Source organism: Schistocerca nitens, chromosome 3, assembly GCF_023898315.1.
Source record: "Schistocerca nitens isolate TAMUIC-IGC-003100 chromosome 3, iqSchNite1.1, whole genome shotgun sequence".
Taxonomy (NCBI): domain Eukaryota; kingdom Metazoa; phylum Arthropoda; class Insecta; order Orthoptera; family Acrididae; genus Schistocerca; species Schistocerca nitens.
This window is the reverse complement of record NC_064616.1, coordinates 771,204,145-771,224,363: the sequence shown is the minus strand read 5'-3', so window position 1 is coordinate 771,224,363 and position 20,219 is coordinate 771,204,145. Positions and strand designations below refer to the sequence as shown.

Sequence of the window (20,219 nt, the reverse complement as noted above, 5' to 3'; positions counted from 1 at the left end):
AACCCGTAGAAAAGTCCAACTACATCACAACTTCGGTTACTTGTGGAAATGAAAATTTGTATCATTCCATTAAAAAGGATCCGCATGCTTATCCTCAAGTATAGCCTATTCCTGTTGCTTATGAATTAAATCTTACTGTTTTACATGCGCGTATTTAGTTCTTCCGGTGGTTTTTAAACGACTTTGTTTCGGGTCTCTTGGATCCTGAGATTTTCTGTTATTCAGATGAGGTCTGATTCATCCTGTCAGTGTGTGTGAATTCAAGGCATTCCATGATATAAAGATTACTGTTAAGTGTTTAGTGTCAGAGCCAGTTTTGTTTTAGCCACTTTGCGTATAACACTGTAGTCTTTGGAAGGACAATTTAGGAGTTCTATGTTTCTTGATGTTGCTTGCAGGTCTTCTCCTCGGCTTCCACAGTACAATCTTTTCAATTTGATCCATAGTAATGTCAATTTTCGTCACTTTTCTTTTGTTATTGAAGCAATATAATTCATATAAATGAGTGTTTCAGATAAGGTGTTTTTCTCTCTAACTTACAAAAGACAGTAGGAACCTAACAGTTGTTTTCTTTGATGAAGCTCAAAGCAAGGAAATAACTGTATACCCAGTAACAAATGTTCTCTCTCTTCGTGAAGCATAGCTAAGGTGAATGAGACATTGCGGTGTAGATACTACTCATCTGGAATCAGTTAGATTAATTAATGAATCCAGAACCAATGTTTTTAAGAATAGTTTACAAGAGATGACCAGGGATGAAATTTATAGTGACCCAAATGCCTACATGAAATTTAATCTATTCCATGATAAATTCATATAATTATTTGAAAGTAACTTTCTGCATAAGCTATTCAGAACCGACACTAAACGGTCATGTGAAAAGCCATGGATTACTACAGGGATAAAAATATCTTGTCAAAGGGAAAAGGAATTGTATCTGTTAGCAAGAACAAATAAAGATGCTGCAGTATTCCCCCCCTACAGAAATCAGTAACCGCGACAACAGGCTTAAGGGTGTATAGAATGTAGTGAAACGAGACACAGGACAACAGGCCAAAGAATAGGATACATTCACTATTGACTTAAATGGAAGGGCTATAAATGATAAGCCACATGTAGCAAATGCGTTTAATAATGATTTCTTACAAATAGTGGAAAATATAGGCATAAAAAGTTCGAGAAGCAGCACAGCAGTATGTCGAAAAATCAATTCTCATAAAATTCAATCATATGAATCCACTTTTCCCTTTGAAATAAAGAAAATTATATAATCACTCAAAATTAAAAGCTCACTTGGATTTGGTTGTGTTTTCAATATAGTACTAAAGTTCTGTTCCGATGTAATAAGCCATATCTTTTCTGAAATATGTAATGCATCACTTACGGCATTTTTCCAGAGAGATTGAAACATGCCATTGTTTAATTCCTCTATAAGAATTATGATAGGAGAGATGGCAGCTACAGAGTGCGACCATTCGCAGGAAGCCTGTCAATGACGCTGTTAAGAATATTGTTAACCATTTCTTCAAATGGTTCAAATGGCTCTGAGCACTATGGGACTCAACTGCTGAGGTCATAAGTCCCCTAGAACTTAGAACTACTTAAACCTAACTAACCTAAGGACAACACACACATCCATGCCCGAGGCAGGATTCGAACCTGCGACCGTAGCGGTCGCGCTGTTCCAGACTGTAACGCCAGAACCGCTCGGCCACCAGCGGCCGGCAACCATTTCTTCTGCTGCTGTATGTATTCTTGGATTGACTACAATACTAGTGGCACCCGCAAAAATAGAGTAATTTTGCTTGTCGTATATTAGATGGAAAATCGTTTTCATATATGAGGAATAACGGCGGACCTAAGATTGAGTCTTAGAGAACTCCATGTGTGGTTTCTTCCAAATCAGATGAATCGCCCCTGAGTATACTGGTTGAAGTACAAATGTCTGCATTCTTTTGGTTAGATGTGACAGTGTCCATCGGTTAGCCCGACCATCAATTCCATAAAACCTCAGTTTATGTAGGAAGATATTGTGGTCCCCACAGTCAAATGCCATAGATAAGTCACAAAAAATGACAACTGGTGGTGTTTTGTTATTTAATGCTTGTAAAATTTGGTGAGTGAACGTGTAAATAGCGTTCCCAGTAGAGCAACTCTTCTGAAATCTAAACTGTAATTTACTGAGGATATCAATGTTGCTGAGGTGGGATATTATTCTAGAATACAAAACGTTCTCGAAAACTTTGGAAAATGGTTTGATAAATTCTGACCGGTAAATCCAGACCATTGCTTGACTAGAAACACGAATGGTAGGCACTGCAGGAAAGCGAAAGCAATCTATTAGGATCAGGTTTCTATTTCTCTATAGATGGGTGTAAAGAGGGTCTTCTTTCCGTTTACGACGGAAGTGGTTCCTTTCGGAAAGTATGTTGGAGAGCGAATCTCTCAGCCAACTGCGATTTATGGTACTTATTTGATGATAGGTATGTAATGAGAAATAACCACTTGGCGATCGTTTCAGAATATTCTGTTATGGATAGTTTGGCGTGGAACCACCGACATTTGTGGATAAGTTGTCTAGTGTATATGGTATCTTACTTAGTCCACACGCCTACGGCGAAATATGAGGGTTGTCCAGAAAGTATTTTCCGATCGGTCGCGAAATGGAGACCACAGTGAAAATCCGATCAAGCTTTGCGCAGATGTGTTGGGTAGTGTCTCTAGTATGACCGTCGATCGCATCAAGACGCTCTTTTCAGTTGTGAGGGTACTGTGAACGAGTAAAAGTGCCTAGAACAACGATGTCTTCCGCCAAGTAGGAGGGCTCACTGAGAGGCTTCGCCTTAGTGAATGCAGCCCACCTAACACAACTGCCACGCACTTCCTGCAGGGGCAGTGAAGATGCTCCTGCAGCCTTTTCGATGGGAAGTGTTCGATCACCCACAACACAGCCCTAATTGGCTAGTCTTGAGTATCATATCTGTTCACATGAAACGCTGGATACGAAGACAACCCTTGGACGCAGGCTACGTGCTATAGACAAGCGTAGAGAACTATCGGAAAGCACAAGCGGCTGCCTTCTATGACGATGGTGTTGGAAATTTGGTATAACGCTGCGACAAATGTCTAAGTCGGAGCGGCGACTATGTAGAGAAGTCTCTGGAAAGTGTAGCTAACTCTTGCAAATAAAATGTTTCTGATTTTCACTGTGGTTTCCATTTAGCGACCGATCGGAACATCCTTTCTGGACAACCCTCGTAGTTATTACTTTGACCCAAAATATATTCCGTTGGTTACTTACTTGCTTGATTTCTTCCGCTTATCGTAACAGCAATGAAGTTACTCCATTGTGCTGTGTTATTCTTTTATTTGTTTCGTGTATTTATATGTAGTTATTCACGGAATACACAGGAGTCAATAATGTGTCTGAGAAGTTATTTTACGTGGCCGTCTAATAAGTGAGAGAAAGGATGCATAAAGTTAGTTAATTGTTACTTTTAACTTCGCCAGCAACCGTTACGGAAAGAAAGGAAGAATGAATTGATTGTTGGTGTTAAAATCGATCATCCTCCTTTACCTCCTCTGCATTACTTCAGATGACGTGTCACTGAGCACATTTGTTCTGTGCATGCAGTACACGTGAGGCGCCTAGTTGTTTCCACTGCACTGTGTGTAATACGAAGGTTCTGTTATAGTTCACTAACCTGCTGTCTTCTAGTTGATGTCCCCAGCGCAGAAAACAGCATGCAGGTCGTAGGTTCTGTATCTTGAGGCTGAAACTGGCTTTTAGCGAGGTTCTGTTCTGAAATAATGTATAACTTTTTGGGATGCCACTTGCGTATTTTAATATAGCCACACGAGAAGACTACATGATCTTAATACAACACCTTCTGATATAGCAAAGTACATGATCAAACACAATATTTATGAAAATGTATCTTTACACTATTTGTGACACGTGTCTGTGCCTCATGACTACCGGAGTGAATCTTTTAATAGTGAATACTGGCAAACACATCCTGCCACAGACAACATGACTGTACATCTCGACTGCATAATCTAGAGTGACGAACAGGAACTTAAATAAAAATTGGCCACAAATCCTACGACAGTCAACATGTTTGTTCTTCTCGACTGCCTAATCCAGAGTGACGAACAGCCCGAAACACTTCGCACGCCATACCAGAAAAGACGTGACCCGAACGCTTCCGAAGTGCTTCGTCTGCAATTTCGTCAGTCTTTTGTTTTTTATTTAAATTGTTTTTAATAATTATAAAATGACTGATTGATAGTCAGCTGTTGAGAGATGTTAATATTAAAAAGTGAAGTCATTCCAATGAGTAGTTTAACTAATAATAATAAGTATACTTTAACGTTTTGGCGCCCTTGCTCTGAACACAGCAGCCAACCACAGAGCAGTACCATTATGCAGGCGGTCTTTCTCACGGGAATGGTACCGAATCTAACATCTGTCACAGGTACCTCACCCCGCATTTCGCCATCTATATACTTCTTGCATCTCCACTGCTCTGGGAACAGCTTCTTGGAGCCTAATATGACGGCTGACTAAGCCAGAAATATTACACCGTGCAGAATTTTACGATGTGGACTTTAATGCTCGTATTTATAACTGAGACCATTATGAATTTCACCTCTTTTACTGTCGCACTTCAGATCTTTATTGTTGGTAGGACTGAAAAAAATTTAAATTTGTGCATGTAGACCATATGGTGACTCCTGCTGTGTGACTATACAAAAGCATACGGAACAAAACTAGTCTCCCTTAAACTTGAAAGTGGCTGTGGTTCTTCGTGCCATGGCCTGGCTATGATTCTGGACGTAAGAGAAATCAGTGTCCAGCACACCAACTAGAGCAGGAAAGCCAGATTGTGTGCGTGCTTAGAGGAAACTGCCACAGCTTCCGGCCCGACGGACGCAAGGATTCTCATGTTAGATAGGGCTAGTAATTATGTAGCAATTCTCTTTGACGGGTAAGCGGTACTGTTCCGTTGTCCAGCAGCCAGATGGAGACTTTCTGAGACAAGCTACTCGTCTGCTCAGCTACAGGGCCATTTCCTGCGTAATCGTAACATCCGTGGCTCGTCCATAGAATAGCACAGAGGCTACTCTGCTCCAGCTTGCAGCAGTCCTTCCATTCGGCGCTCCCGTAAGACAGCCAGACCTTCCTGGTAACTCTATGTCGTGTCATCTACATAAAGACCTAACCGTGATTCATCTGAGCAGGCGAAGCGTTTTCACCGTCCTCCCCCTCTCCTCCACAGCCCGCTATTGGTGTCTTTCCCCACTATAGCTGAAAAGAAAGGAACAAAACTCTGTAGCATCCAAATATATCTCTTTGCGAATTTTCATGAGGAAACAATTAGAGAAGGAATTTATTTATTTAATCTGCCCTTGAATGTCTAGTATGAACTCCTACCGCGTGTCAAACCGAATTGTAGCCAAGAATCTGTGGCAGACGCTCTCGTGGGCGTCTTTCGGCCGCAGTGCTGACTTGCATAATTACTTGCAGAGAGGACTGTCTGCCACTGCCGATAAACCTGTAAGGCTTCACGCGGTGACACAGCTCTGAAATGCGCAAAGTAGGAATTTTGCTAACTCGAAGACATTTTACGCCAATTTCGTACTCTACCTTATCAGCCTAGTGCCCCATATTACAATGGCGAAGGAGACACACACCACGCTTTACCACGTTCGTGGGCACTAAGAGCATTATCCTTCTATAAGGGGCAGTCAAACGAAACAGACACATGTAAAAAAAAAATGAGTAAACTGATTATTATTTCAAAAGTAACCACCATAACTGTTATTACATTTATCCTAGTGTGAGACAAGACGGTCAGTGTCTTCATGGAAAATTTTTTGCGTTTGCCTACGGAACCGTGATTGTACACAGGCTTGCATCTATTCGTCCAAAGCTAATCGACGGCCCTGGATGTTTTTCTTGAGGGCTCCAAAAATAAGGAAATCGCATGGGGAGAGGTAGGGACTGTATGGAGGATGTGTAATGGATTCTCAGCGAAACTTCTGCTGCGCAGTGGAAGCAACAGGCACGACAGCTCCGGAAAAAGCCACGATGACCTTTTTCTTTGACTGCAAGGGCTCACTGTTCATTGACTTTCGGGAAGAAAATTAGTGTACAGCGGTACGTAGACACTTTGCAAAAACTGAAGCGCGCCGTCAAGTTCAAACGTCCATTAATATCAACAGACGACATCATTCTGTCGCAGGATAATGCTCAACCACATGTTTCCAAGGTCGTTCCGACTACTCTGCAGAAGTTTTGCTGGGAAGCCCTCACATAGCCTTGATACAGTCCCGATCTCTCCCCATGCGATTTCCATATTTTTGGAGCACTGAAGAAAGACATCAGTAGCCACTGATTTGCTTCGGACGAAGAGGTGGACGTCAGGGTACAATCATTGTTTCGCAAGCAACCGCAAACAAATTTCCATGAAGGTATTGAGCGTCTTGTCTCACAGTGGGATAAAGGTATTAACAATTATGGTGATTACTTTTGAAGTAAAAATAAGTTTTCTTACTATTTTATTTCTGTCTCGTTTTCACTCGACTACCATTTATACTTGGTGTATTTAGTCTAATCGTTGCTTGCAAGAGTTTTTCATTTTTTATACCCAGTTTTAATCAGTGATCATAATCTTGAGATCAGTGTCCGTTAACAGAATTGTATGAAACGCGTCGTAAAATTTCTTCCAATATTGATAGCGTCAGAAAACAAAATCGAAATATCTGACGCTGCAAATCTTGGCATAAATTTTGTGTTTCTTATCCAACTCTGAGTACAGTACTTAACAATGAGTGACTGGAGACAGTCGAATCATTTGCCTACGTAGAGAGTAAGGATATTGTAAGCCAAATTCACCAGGCAAAAGCTGCTTTCAACAAGAAACCTATTCACATCCAGCAGCGTAGAGAAACATTTGAGGAAAAACCTCATATTGACGTTTGGCGTGTGCTGCTGTATGGAAGTGAAACATGGACACTCGGAGAACTAGAAAAACATTAAATAACAGCCTTCGCGATGTGGTGCTGCCGCAGAATGCTAAGATTTCCTGGGTACACAAGATACCAAACGAAGAGGCGCTCCACAGCGTGGAGGAAGAGAAGCCTTGTTTCCTGAAGACATTCAAACACAGAAGGGACACACGGGTCGGCCATCTGCTCAGACATAATGGTATCATTAAAGGTATCATTGAAGGGGCAGTAGAAGGGAGAAATAAGAGGCAGACCGAAATTTGAATACATCAAGCAGATCATGGAGGACACTAGCTGCACCACCTATGCCACTCTCAAGAGGAAGGCAGAAGACAGAAATGAATGGCGAACAGCTGCTAACCAACGTGATGGTTGAAGGACTAAGACAGAGAAGAAGAAGAAGAAGAAGAAGAACATTGGACCAAAAATTACAAAAAAGCCACCTCTAGCCTTGATAACGGCCCCATGTTTCTTAAATTATGTCATATACAGCTGAACCCACTCATTAATGATTAAATACAGTAGAGCTATCAAATTGCACGGACGTTGATTGCTACGTTTCGTCAGCTGTTCCAAATACCCACCGACATTTTCTACGATTTAGCAGGACATTCGAGATACGACAGTATTCCCGAGTGTTGACAAACCAGGAAGCGTGTAGCCTCGCGAACACGGATGTTGGGTGGGTCACCGACAATGTTGAAATAACCATTCTGGTTCATGTTGACGATAATCTGAATGAGTGGGTCTAAGTAGTGATACCAAATACTCCCAAAGTATCGAAGAACACCCTACGGCCTGAACTACTGTGTCTACACGTTGCGGGATAAACGCCTCATTGGGCCGCCGTAGCTCTCGACACCATGCATCAATTGGAAAGAGAAGAAAATCACAAGTTTTCGAATCACAATACACAGCCCCCGTCAGCTGCTGTCCAATTTTTGTGTCACTGGGCCCAATCGAGATGTGCAGCTTAATATGACACTGTAAGCAGTGGCCTTTTAGGAAGCGTCCTACTTCAGATGTCGACTGCATGCAGTTTCCTTAACAATGTTCGCTCGAAAACTGTTTGAGATGGTCGTGCATTCAATGACAGCACCAATTCCTGTCTGTTTTAAATTAGTTGTTACTGACAACACGAGATCTGATACCTGTCGGTTAGAAGATTCTTACGGATGCTGTTCTTAAAATGTGTTACTTGGCTGCGTGTAGTACACCATCCTTTGTGGACACGTTAGACACGCCACGTTGATACACCAATGAATCAGGCAACTTCATTCACAGCGTGGTCTTGGGCGCGTCCAAACGTGCTGACTCCTTCCTGACACTATCATACCTCCACGTCGGCCCATTTTTACTGTGCCTTTTCCATACAGATGACTGGCACGTTCACACCACTTCGGTGCCATGACGTACGTCGGCGGTGAAGGGTCCTACGACCGCCTCGTACGAGTCCTATAGTTTCTACAGAGTGGGCAGTATGCTCTTTTAAGAGAGTGATTAATACTTCGTACGCAGCGCTTATTAATACCGACTGATGTGAAAATGTTCGTTACTAACTGAAACTGGTTATCAAATAAAATTAAAAAAAAAAATCGATCAAAGACTGGAATAAATAGTTTCGAGCATCTGTGTCGCTGTTTCTTCATCGTGATGATGTCATGCTTCATCACTAGTCTTCTTTCTCCCAACGATTCCGTCCTGATCCACCTTGTTCCTATTTGCCTGCAGGTGCTGAATAAGTTAGTTTTCTGATGTGTGAAAGCTGCCTTCTAATTCGATGAGCTTATGAAATGTGCTTAGAACAGAAGAAGGAAGAATTAGATGCAGCACTAAAGACAGTTTCAGTATTAATTCCCTCTCTGTTTTCTGTAACATCCACCCCAAACGGGGGTACGTGCTCAGTATTACAGAATTAATCACACAGGCGTCTTGGATCCAGTTTACGGTGTAGATATCTCACCTTTTCCCAAAAACCTTCGACATGACCGTTTCATTTTATACCATTTCACAGCATTTATTACCCCTTATTAGAGGACTTGCTGAAAAGGAATGCCTCAGTATTTTTTAAATTCTGTTCTCAGTAAGTGTTGAGGTATTACATGTGATGCATATTATTCGGCCGACTTTCCCACTTCTCTTACGCATGTTGCAACCCTTTGCCGCTTGAGTGCTCCAGATTGTAACGTGGCAGTGTGTAGCGTAACTATGTCGGTGCGTGAGAAACAGCGCACTGTAATAGTGTTTCTAACCCCAGAAAAGAATAAAAGCTGTGTACGGTGATGATTGTATCGTCATCAGTAATGTGAGACATGGGTTGTTCGTGTTCGTAATGAAGGAAACAGTGGTGCTAACCTCAACATGTATGGCAGAGTTCAGAGTGAACAACTAAAACCTAACACATTGGGTGCCCTACCTGAATCACCCCAAATTATGAACCAGGTCGAGGCCTTTTTCAGGTGGGTATTGATTGTTAGACATATGGCCTGTGAAGTTCATTTCTTCGATATCACTCATTCTAGGCCATGTGTATAGAAATTATGCACCATCTTTAATAATGAATCAAGACATCTTTCAGCATTTCAGAGAATGACATTAATTATTTGGAAAAATAGAGCAAAAATAATATAAATGCTTAATTTATGATACTTCAACAGTTGGGTTATAAATTCACAGCAAATGTAACAACATATGTGAACGAATTAATAGGATGCATACTTTACTTTACAAGTGTTAATAATGAAAAGACAGTCCAAACACATGATCTTTTCATTCGGACAGCCCTTGCACATAGCTGCCAGCTTTGAGAAGAGGCTGTCACTAATCGCATGGCAAATGTGGAGGGGATCCGTCAAGCCCGCATCTCGTGGTCGTGCGGTAGCGTTCTCGCTTCCCACGCCCGGGTTCCCGGATTCGATTCCCGGCGGGGTCAGGGATTTTCTCTGCCTCGTGATGGCTGGGTGTTGTGTGCTGTCCTTAGGTTAGTTAGGTTTAAGTAGTTCTAAGTTCTAGGGGACTTATGACCACAGCAGTTGAGTCCCATAGTGCTCAGAGCCATTTGAACCAATTTGGACCCGTCAACGAATTTCAGAACTGAAAGTGCACTGCCACTCCAGAAGGCCTGGGCAACTATATATCCATTCGAATTCAATGTAGCTGTGTAAACGAATTACACACACGGCCTGAAATATGTGTATCAATTTGATGCATATGGTCTGCCAGGGAAGTCACCTTCTGTATCAATTTGATACACGTGGCAGCTAGGGTGTTAAAAAGTACCTTCGAGGACTTCGATTTTATAGTGATTAAGCGGTGCTAGCAGAGGTGCGGTCGTGGCTTTCGCAACAAAGTCAAATATTCTACAGTAGCCTCTCGTTGCGAGAAATGTGTTCATCGCCAGAATGACTATGTTGAGCAATAAATATAAAAACATGAAGAATAAAGATGTGTACAGTGTTAATAAGGCTGGTTTCATTTAAAACGTTTTGAGAGTTTTCATTTTTCAGTACGCTGTAGTATATTTGTACGATGTCTCGGGCTAAAGAAAGTTTGCCGCTAATGTTGTAATAAGACACGTCCGAGTTCTTTCTCACATTTTTGTGCATTATGTTTTAGGTATCTACATTTAAAGAGAAGCACTATTCGAAACACGAGGTGACGAAACGGGAAGAAACGAACGATGACAGTGGTAGGCTACAAAATCAGCAAAGAGAGGTCACATGAATCTGGGTCAAAGACCATAACGGCATCCGCGGCAACGAACAGGCCGACCAATTGGTTAAACAAGGCGGAGCATCAGGAACTCCATGTCATTCAAACGTGCCGTGCACATACTTCGTACGACAACTTAAAAGGACGACGCGAATGGAGTGAGACGAGGAATGGAGCAGATGAACTGAAGACAAAGGGAAACGTTATAGAGCGATACACTATGGGATCCCGTCAAGCGTTGGTTCATGAAGCACTTGATGTCAAGACAATTTTATGTAACCACTGCACGAATGAAATTCAATCAGTCACTTAAAAAAACCACTTGGACTTTATAAGGAGACATGAGCCTTATAATTTTAGGATGTTCCGAAGAGACACACCATAGATCGGACATTAAATCAACTGAGTGCCATGGGTTACAAAGGCCCCCTTTGCGTTACCATTCTTTTGGGGACAACAAACGTAGGGTGTATAAACTCAAATATTAAAAAGACTAAAACTAAACTCCTCCTGAACAGGCCATGAAGGCCCAACGGTACCGACCGGCCGCCGTGTCATCCTCAGGCCATAGGCGTCACTGGATGCGTATATGGAGGGGCATGTGGTCAGCACACTGCTCTCCCGGCCGTGTATCAGGTTCCGAGACCGGAGCCGCTGCTTCTCAATCAAGTAGCTCCTCAGTTTGCCTCACAAGGGCTGAGTGCACCCCGCTTGCCAACAGCGCTCGGCAGACCGGATGGTCACCCATCCAAGTGCTAGCCCAGCCCGACAGCGCTTAACTTCGGTGATCTGACGGGAACCGATGTTACCACTGCGGCAAGGCCGTTGTCATAAACTCATATAAGCTCTCAAAAATTAGGGGTGCCCCTATAATCAGCCACGTCAAAATTTAGATCCTGCGAGCTAGCAACAAGAGACGATATGCGGAGCGATATTACGAGGGGCAGAGCAAAAATAGAGATTTGAATTGACTGAAGGAGACAAATCAAAAGACAAATCGAAAACGTAAAGTTTATTTGTACAAATTGTTAAGTTAGAAATAATACACCTTTTATTCCAACTAACTTTAAATTTTGTACGCACATAAGCATAGTGTAAACATAGCAATTTTTTAGAAAAGTTGTAACTCTTTTTGCTATAAATAGATTTTAATTTGTACAAAGGGAATAGTTAAAACTGTCAATTGATGCTTTTGGTTGGCTGTATCTTTATGAAACCAAAAGCCGATAAAAATTCCGATGACAACTTCCTTTACCCGCCCTAAGGTGACGGAGACTGTTGTCTTTTTTGTACACATTGATTGGGGATTAATGAATAAGAAATGTTCGTTGCCGTCCTCTTTATCTGCAAATGCAGTGCAGTAGCGTGGGAGCTTATAGTTGTATAAAATGCGTTGTTTCTTCACTTCTCGCACAAAGCTCATGTTCAATGACCGCTCATTGTTTTACAAAATAAAACGATACAGAGGAGACAACGAAACTCGGGTCGCTTAGTAACGCCGAAGCCAAGCTGCTGGCTACCGGCTGGTAATAGAGGTCTGAGGGCGTTTCGCTCGAGCCTATCGCGGTCGGGCATAGTTTTCCCGAGTGTGAACCAGTGATCTCTCTACAACCTGAATGTAGTAGTCCGGTCTCTGTGTATAGAAATGCAGCGTGTCTGCAGAATCATGTGTTTTGTATCGTCCGCCATGTTGTAGTTTGGCAAACAAATTTCCATCGGTCTGTATGTGACAAAGAATTGCAGACTGATTCATTGTTTCGAACTTCATGTCAACATGTGATGCAAAATGTTGATGTGGGAGCTGAACCTAAAAGTATTTTCTTTTCGTGTTCTAGTGATATTTCCTAGCACCCATGTTGTAGAATGAGATTTTCACTCTGCAGCGGAGTGTGCGCTGAAATGAAACTTCCTGGCAGATTGAAACTGTGTGCCGGACCGGGACTCGAACTCGGGACCTTTGCCTTTCGCGGGCAAGTGCAAGTTGGTAGAGCACTTGTCCGTGAAAGGCAAAGGTCCCGGGTTCGAGTCTCGGTCCGGCACACAGTTTTAATCTGCCAGGAAGAGCCATGTTGTTGTTTGGCAAGAAACGAAATGTGAGCATCTATGGCTGGCATGATCAGACAGCTGTAGTTCATCATTCTGGTAGTATAGAGATTACAGGTACGAAGGCTCCAAGCGGGCTGTGATCAAACGAGGCTCCGAGGCGCAGTCAGAGGCCGGCCCCGGCCGGTATGGTGCGTTCGCCGCGCTGCTGTTGCTACCGCTTTAGTAGTAGCTCCGCGAGTCTGCAAGCTGGTGTCGCTCCTGACGTACTCCCTCCAGCTGATGGAACCACACCCAATCATTATGTTTACGCTGTAGACGTATACTCCTCGGTGGCAGTTTCTAATCGTGACATCATTGTGATTCGTAAGAGAAAATAGCTTGCTTTATGCAATAAGGAAATTTTGGAAAAATTTGGAATTTCACAGGAAAGTTATGTAACTGCCGGCTTTTGTCGGTCTCTTAATAAAAAATCACGTTGCTGCTTTTTATAACACCATCTGCTTTATTGATTGAAATGTACATATGTGAACTTGACCATCTAACAAATTAGAAATCTAACAAAAACAAAATTGTCTCGAAATTATTCCCTGTTGGTTAAATTACAATGAGTCTACTCGTTTGGGATAAAGTTTACTTCGTCGGTCTGAGATAATGTTCCAAATCTCACTGTGTTTTTTTTTTCTGTCTTGTTAGAACCTGATACTTCATCACACATTTGACGCACAGTATTTAACATGTCATCTGTATCACAAGTATAATTTCCAATAATCAGATGGGCGACCACAGAATTGTTACTATTCTGTGCAACGTCGGAATTACGACTTTACCTGTGAGGCGGAGAGAGTGATGATTCAGCACTCGTAATACTTAACAGTTAATAGAGGATGATAGAACCGTTGTAGTGTACTGTCAAATGCCGGCAACACTGAAAGCGGCCTTTTGCAGTTAAGCGCAATGTTCATTTGCCGGAAACGCAGCGTGTCTGCAGCAATTCAAACGTATGCGCCTTTGTGTCTCCGAGTTTTTGTATGTCCATCCTTTTGACTGGAGGTCTTGAGGACCACGGCCATTCGCTATTGTAAGAAAATGAAACACCTACAACCGTCCTTATGATCTTATTTATTGTGTGGCTACCAGTTTCGACGCCTCAATGCCCCATCTTCAGGCCTTAGTTGAAGCTGCAGATTATCTATAACTGTGATGTCAGCACTTACAGGTAATCTGCGTAAACCAGTAATGTTAGTCACAGAGGCAGTGTATATATGGATCGTGATAACCCCCCTTTAGCATCAACTAAGACTTGAAAATGGCGCACTGAAGCGCTGAAACTGGTAGCTACACAATAAATGAGATCATAAGGACGGTTGTAGGAGTTTCATTTTCTTACAATTTGTGTCTTCGGGTCCTATATTATAATGACATTTCAGTTAGTGCACCCATAACGAAACAAACTGAACTGTTTGAAACTTCTCGCCTTCTAGCATTCCTAATGCATCTTTGAGTGGCTCTAAAAATTTCAAGAGTTCTTCTGAATTGTTGTTGTAGTAACCAGTAAGTTTTTCAGACATACCTCTCCAGAAGCAGTTCCGTGTTTTCGTCGTTCTACTTTAGTACGTACTGCAGCGTTCTCAACAAGCTGTTACGCTTCACGTTTCTTGTTTCAAACTTGTTTATATCGAATTCACGTCACCGTTTTTTTATGAAACGGTCACTATCTTTAGCAGCGTAAATCGTGGAATAAACCACTGCAAGTCCAGCTGTCAAATAATCTTCGTCTAACATGTGTTTCAGGACTGTGTTCGAAACATGCGTAATGCATACATAGAACTGAAAGGATTGCAGTGCCTTGCATATATTAGCGCCTTCGCCAGAGGGAAATGGAATCTTGTTAAAATGATGCGGATTTACTCCTAACAATTTGAATAACATTTCCTCGTTGTAGTTCTTTATAAATTCCCTATACTTTTTTTCTTCTCAGAAAAGTGATTTGTCACCAGTGCCATATTACGTAGTGGTTACTCTCGATAAGCAAAGTGCACAGTACTAGGTAAATAACACATTTTCCGATATTTATTGGTCCATACATCCTCTATACGTCCACATGCATTCACGCCTGTAGCCTGGATAGTTCTGGGCATAATACCCACTCGTATTTCATCGGATTTTCTTTCAGTGTTTCGTACTACTATCATAGGATGGGGCAAAATGTTCCTGACATCTACATGTCCCACTTCTGAACTGACATTTAGAAGTTCCTGATATAAAACGGGAAATCCTACAAAATAAATGGCTCTGAGCACTATGGGACTTAACTTCTGAGGTCATCAGTCCCCTAGAACTTAGAACCACTTAAACATACCTAACCTAAGAACGTCACACACATCCATGCCCGAGGCAGGATTCGAACCTGCGACCGTAGCGGTCGCGGAAAATCCTACACGCAATGTTCATGTGTATGGACAAAAGTCTCTGGCACATATTTCTACGTACCTTTTTAATTATTGCCGCTCTCACTGAAACCGCTAATGCTTCAGAAACTGCACTTCGTCGTAATCTGTAGACATGTGCTTTCAGATGTGTGGTGGTGGATCAGTAAGATAGGAGAGCAGAGCACTTGCGTGTAGCCGACATCCTTATCAGTCATTGCCGAAAATCTCTCCCAAATATTATTACAACTACCGTTTTTCGCATTCAGGGTATATTATTTCGAATCAAGTTTCCTTCATCTCGCGTTCATTCGCCATGACCCTACAGCAGGCGATTGAGGGGCGCTCGGGTAACTATAACAGACGGCCGAGCAATTCGAGCCTGTAGCACTCACACGAGGGTCATGGAAGTAGATTGCGGTTGCCCCTCAGTCCAAAGCGACTGACGGACGTAAGTGGAACTACACGCACCGAGCGTAAACGTCAGATGCAGACGTCGAGCCGTTAACACGTCGCAAACGATTTACCTGTGTCTCATCTGTAGTGTCACTCCGTCTTCGGCATCCTCTTCAACTACACAGGAAGTGATTCGCAAGCGACCAGTTACCAACTCTCGTCGTCAACGAGTTTTTGAGTTGCTCCATGTACCCAAAGCGTTAGGATTGGCGTAGGCCACGGTCCTACAGTCCAGCACGACTCCATAGCATACTAAATTTCAGATATAGCCACTCCCCCTCTGACACGGTTACTTATTCACGGCAACACGTCTGACGGCCTCGTACCGTAGGCCTAATAACAGTCTGCGGCAGTTTTTCGATCACTAGAGTTTCAGGTGTGACATCTATGCCTTTACTTACACACCAAAGCTTCTTGTCACACTGCACATAAGTAATTTTTTTCTGTTGTTTTTTCCCCTGTTGTGCATATTCAGCTTTGTTCCTGAGGTGTATGCAAAGCTTGGCATCAAAGCTGATATCTGGATGTCCCATGAGAAGTAGTACGTCCATGCCTCCGTCGTAAAGGCGAATTCACGGTTCAGATTCCGACTCTGTGATGGGTGATACTTCTGCGTATATATGCCATCACAGAAAGCACGCAAACACGCACACGCATACATGTAGACACACTGTAGCTTAAGCATTGTACGACATGGATATTTTCGGGCTCCTCCTGCCTCTGATGGAACGCACATGTTTAAAAATATTTCGTTGCCGTGTACTCCGGTAATCAACATTTAAACTATCGATCATGGGATAAAACTTTCCACCAGCAATAAATTGCGTTGAAAGGAATTTGTATACAACCCACGATTTGTGGTCGTGGTTCTAACGGTGTCCTTGATCTGTTCGTCCAAACAACATAGCCCTTTTAAGACCTGGGAAACATATCGCCCCGTTGCAATCCGATTTATGTTTCAGAGGATGGATATTTGTGCTACAAGCATTATTTGACCATAAATGCGTCAAATGTCTCGTAGTTTGACTCGTATGCCTCTTGAGGCAATTTGGATAAGGTACATACGGTTGGTAATATACTGACGAAAAAAATCGCAGTACCAAAAAATAATTAATGTAGAGTAATAAAATTTTGGGAATACATTTATGTAGGTAACATACACTACTGGCCATTAAAATTGCTACACCACGGAGATGACGTGCTACAGACGCGAAATTTAACCGACAGGAAGAAGATGCTGTGAGATGCAAATGATTAGCATTTCAGAGCATTCACACTAGGTTGGCGCCGGTGGCGACACCTACAACGTGCTGACATGAGGAAAGTTTCCAACCGATTTCTCATACACAAACAGCAGTTGACCGGCGTTGCCTGGTGAAACGTTGTTGTGATGCCTCGTGTAAGGAGGAGAAATGCGTACCATCACGTTTCCGACTTTGATAAAGGTCGGATTGTAGCCTATCGCGATTGCGGTTTATCGTATCGCGACATTGCTGCTCACGTTGGTCGAGATCCAATGACTGTTAGCAGAATATGGAATCGGTGGATTCAGGAGGGTAATGCGGAACTCCGTGCTGGATCCTAACGGCCTCATGTCACTAGTAGTCGAGATGAAAGGCACCTTATCCGCATGGCTGTAACGAACCGTGCAGCCACGTCTCGATCTCTGAGCCAACAGATGGGGACGTTTGCAAGACAACAACCATCTGCAAGAACAGTTCGACGAGGTTTGCATCAGCAGGGACTATCAGCTCGGAGACCATGGCTGCGGTTACCCTTGACGCTGCATCACAGACAGGAGCGCATGCGATGGTGTACTCAACGACGAAACTGGGTGCACGAATGGCAAAACGTCATTTTTTCGGATGAATCCCGGTTCTGTTTACAGCATCATGATGGTCGTATCCGTGTTTGGCGACATCGCGATGCACGCACATTGGAAGGGTGTATTCGTCATCGCCATACTGGCGTATCACCCTTCGTGATGGTATGGGGTGACATTCGTTTCATGTCTCGGTCACCTCTTGTTCGCATTGATGGCACTTCGAACAGTGGACGTTACATTTCAGATGTGTTGCGACCCGTGGCTCTACCCTTCATTCGATCCCTGCGAAACCCTACATTTCAGCAGGATAATGCACGACCGTATGTTGTAGGTCCTGTACGGGCCTTTCTGGATACAGAAAATGTTAGACTGCTGCCTTTGCCAGCACATTCTGCAGATCTCTCACCAACTGAAAACGTCTGGTCAATGATGGTCGAGCAACTGGCTCGTCACAATACGCCAGTCACTAATCTTGATGAACTGTGGTAACGTGTTGAAACTGCATGGGATGCTGTACCTGTACACGCCATCCAAACTCTGTTTGATTCAATGCCCAGGCGTATCAAGGCCGTTATTACGGCCAGAGGTGGTCGTTCTGGGTACTTATTTCTCAGGATTTATGCACCCAAATTGCGTGAAAATTTAATCATATGTCAGTTCTAGTATAATATATTTGTTCAATGGATACCCGTTTATCATCTTCATTTCTTCTTGGTACAGCAATTTTAATGGCCAGTAGTGTATCTAAGTGATTAACATTGCAAGATCACAGGCTGATGTAAGCGTGAAATAAGCCATTGCAAATGTGAAATAGTGATACATTAATAACATGTGTAACCTCCAGAACGTTGAATGGAAGCATGCTTTGTGTTGTATACGTACCAGATGTCAGTTTATGGGATGGAGTTACGTGCGTGTTACACTTGGTCGGTCGCTGCAGGGACGGTTAATGCTGTTTGTGGATGACGGTGAAGTTGGCGTCCGATGATGTCCCATACGTGGTCAATTGAAGACAGATCTGGTGATCGAGTAGGCCAAAGCAACACGTCGACACTCTGCAGGTCATGCTGGGGTACTACAGGGTTATGTGGGCGAGCGTTATCCTGTTGGAAACCATCCCTTGGAATGCTGTTCATGAATGGAAGCACAAGAAGTTGAATCACCAAACTTACGTACAATTTTTCAGTCATGGTCCATGGAATAACGAGGAGAGAGCGCCTGCTGTTAAACGAAATCGCACTCAAGATCATAATTCCAGGTGTAGGTCCAGCGTGTCTAGCATGCACACAGGTTGGTTGCAGCCCCTCATCTGGCCGCCTCCTAACCAACACACGACCATCACTGGCATTCAAACAGAACCAGACTTCATCAGAAAACACAGCAGATCTGCACCCTACCCTCCAATGAGCTGTCACTTGACACCACTGAAGTCGCAAATGGCTGTGGTTTGGGGTCAGTTTAATGCGCGCTACAGAGCTTGTGGCTCGGAACTGTCCTTGAAGTAACCGATTTGTAACAGTTCGTTGTGTCACTGTGGTGCCAATTGCTGTTCAGATTGCTACTGCAGATGGAGTACGATGAAACAGAGCCATACGCCGAACACGACGGTCTTCCCTCTCGGTAGTGCCCCTTGGTCGTCCTGAGCCCGATCTTCTTGCGACCGTACATTCTTGTGACCACTGCCGCCAGCAGTCATGTACAGTGGCTACATTCCTACCAACTCTTTCTGCAGTATTACGGAAGGAATATGCAGCCTGTCGTAGCCCTATTACACGACCTCTTTCAAACTTAGTGAGGTACTGATAATGGTGTCTTTGGCGCCTTACAGGCATTGCTGACTAACATAAGCTCACCACGTCTATTCGCAAAGGTAACTAACACTCATGACCGTTACAGAATGTATTTAAAGCAAACCTGATTTGCATCCTCATAGTGGCGCTACTAGCGTCACCTACACGCGACTGGCGCGAAATCGGAATAGACATCATCTTCCAGATGTAGAAACACACCTACCAACTTTCGTTTATGTTGCACAACTCCTTCTTGGCGTTGCGACTTTTTCCCTTCAGCGTATGTGCCTCACTACTTTTATTTTTACTTATTTTACGATTATATGTAATCTTTCGAGCAGGTTGTTCAGCTTATCGATTACGGTTTCTGGACTGGTCCCTCCTTGTCGATTTTACTGCGGTCTGTGGCAGTACAAGTGGAGACTTGCGTCATGTGTACGTGTCTTCCGCAGCGAGTTGTCCATGAAAGTTTGGCACGTGGGCTTAGCACACGGACCACACAGAATCGCAGTTTACCAAAGGATTGTATGCGTTTGTATTGATTTGAGATAAGAACTACGTGACACGCGTTATCTAATGTCAGGAAGAAGTATCTCTATCTTTTAAGCAATGTTGCGACTTTAGTTTCTGGTTTGACTCATCACTCCACCTTATATTGAGTTTGAGGGGGGAGGGGAGGGGAGGGGAGAGAGGCGTGCTACTCGGTTAGTAGACATCGGATGAGCAATCTATCAGCAAGTTGGTAAGTTATCAACTTGCTACAGTCATCTCTTCAGGGCCGATGTTCGTGATGCACTCGTCATAAGTAACGCATGTTTAATATGCTTCGCCGGCCGTGGTGGCCGAGCGGTTCTAGGCGCTTCAATCCGGAACCGCGCGACTGCTACGGTCGCAGGTTCGAATCCTGCCTCGGGCATGGATGTGTGTGATGTCCTTAGGTTGGTTAGGTTT

The 20,219-nt window shown here is 43.3% G+C and overlaps 1 protein-coding gene and 1 pseudogene across 4 annotated transcripts in view; one reads left to right on the top strand and one right to left on the bottom strand.

Moving 5' to 3' along the window:
* Positions 1-20,219, top strand: part of LOC126248772 (homeobox protein extradenticle) — a 393,886-nt gene that overhangs the window by 236,132 nt on the left and 137,535 nt on the right. The gene's annotated exons all lie outside the window — the stretch shown is intronic.
* LOC126250107 (5S ribosomal RNA) lies at positions 11,438-11,555 on the bottom strand (annotated as a pseudogene).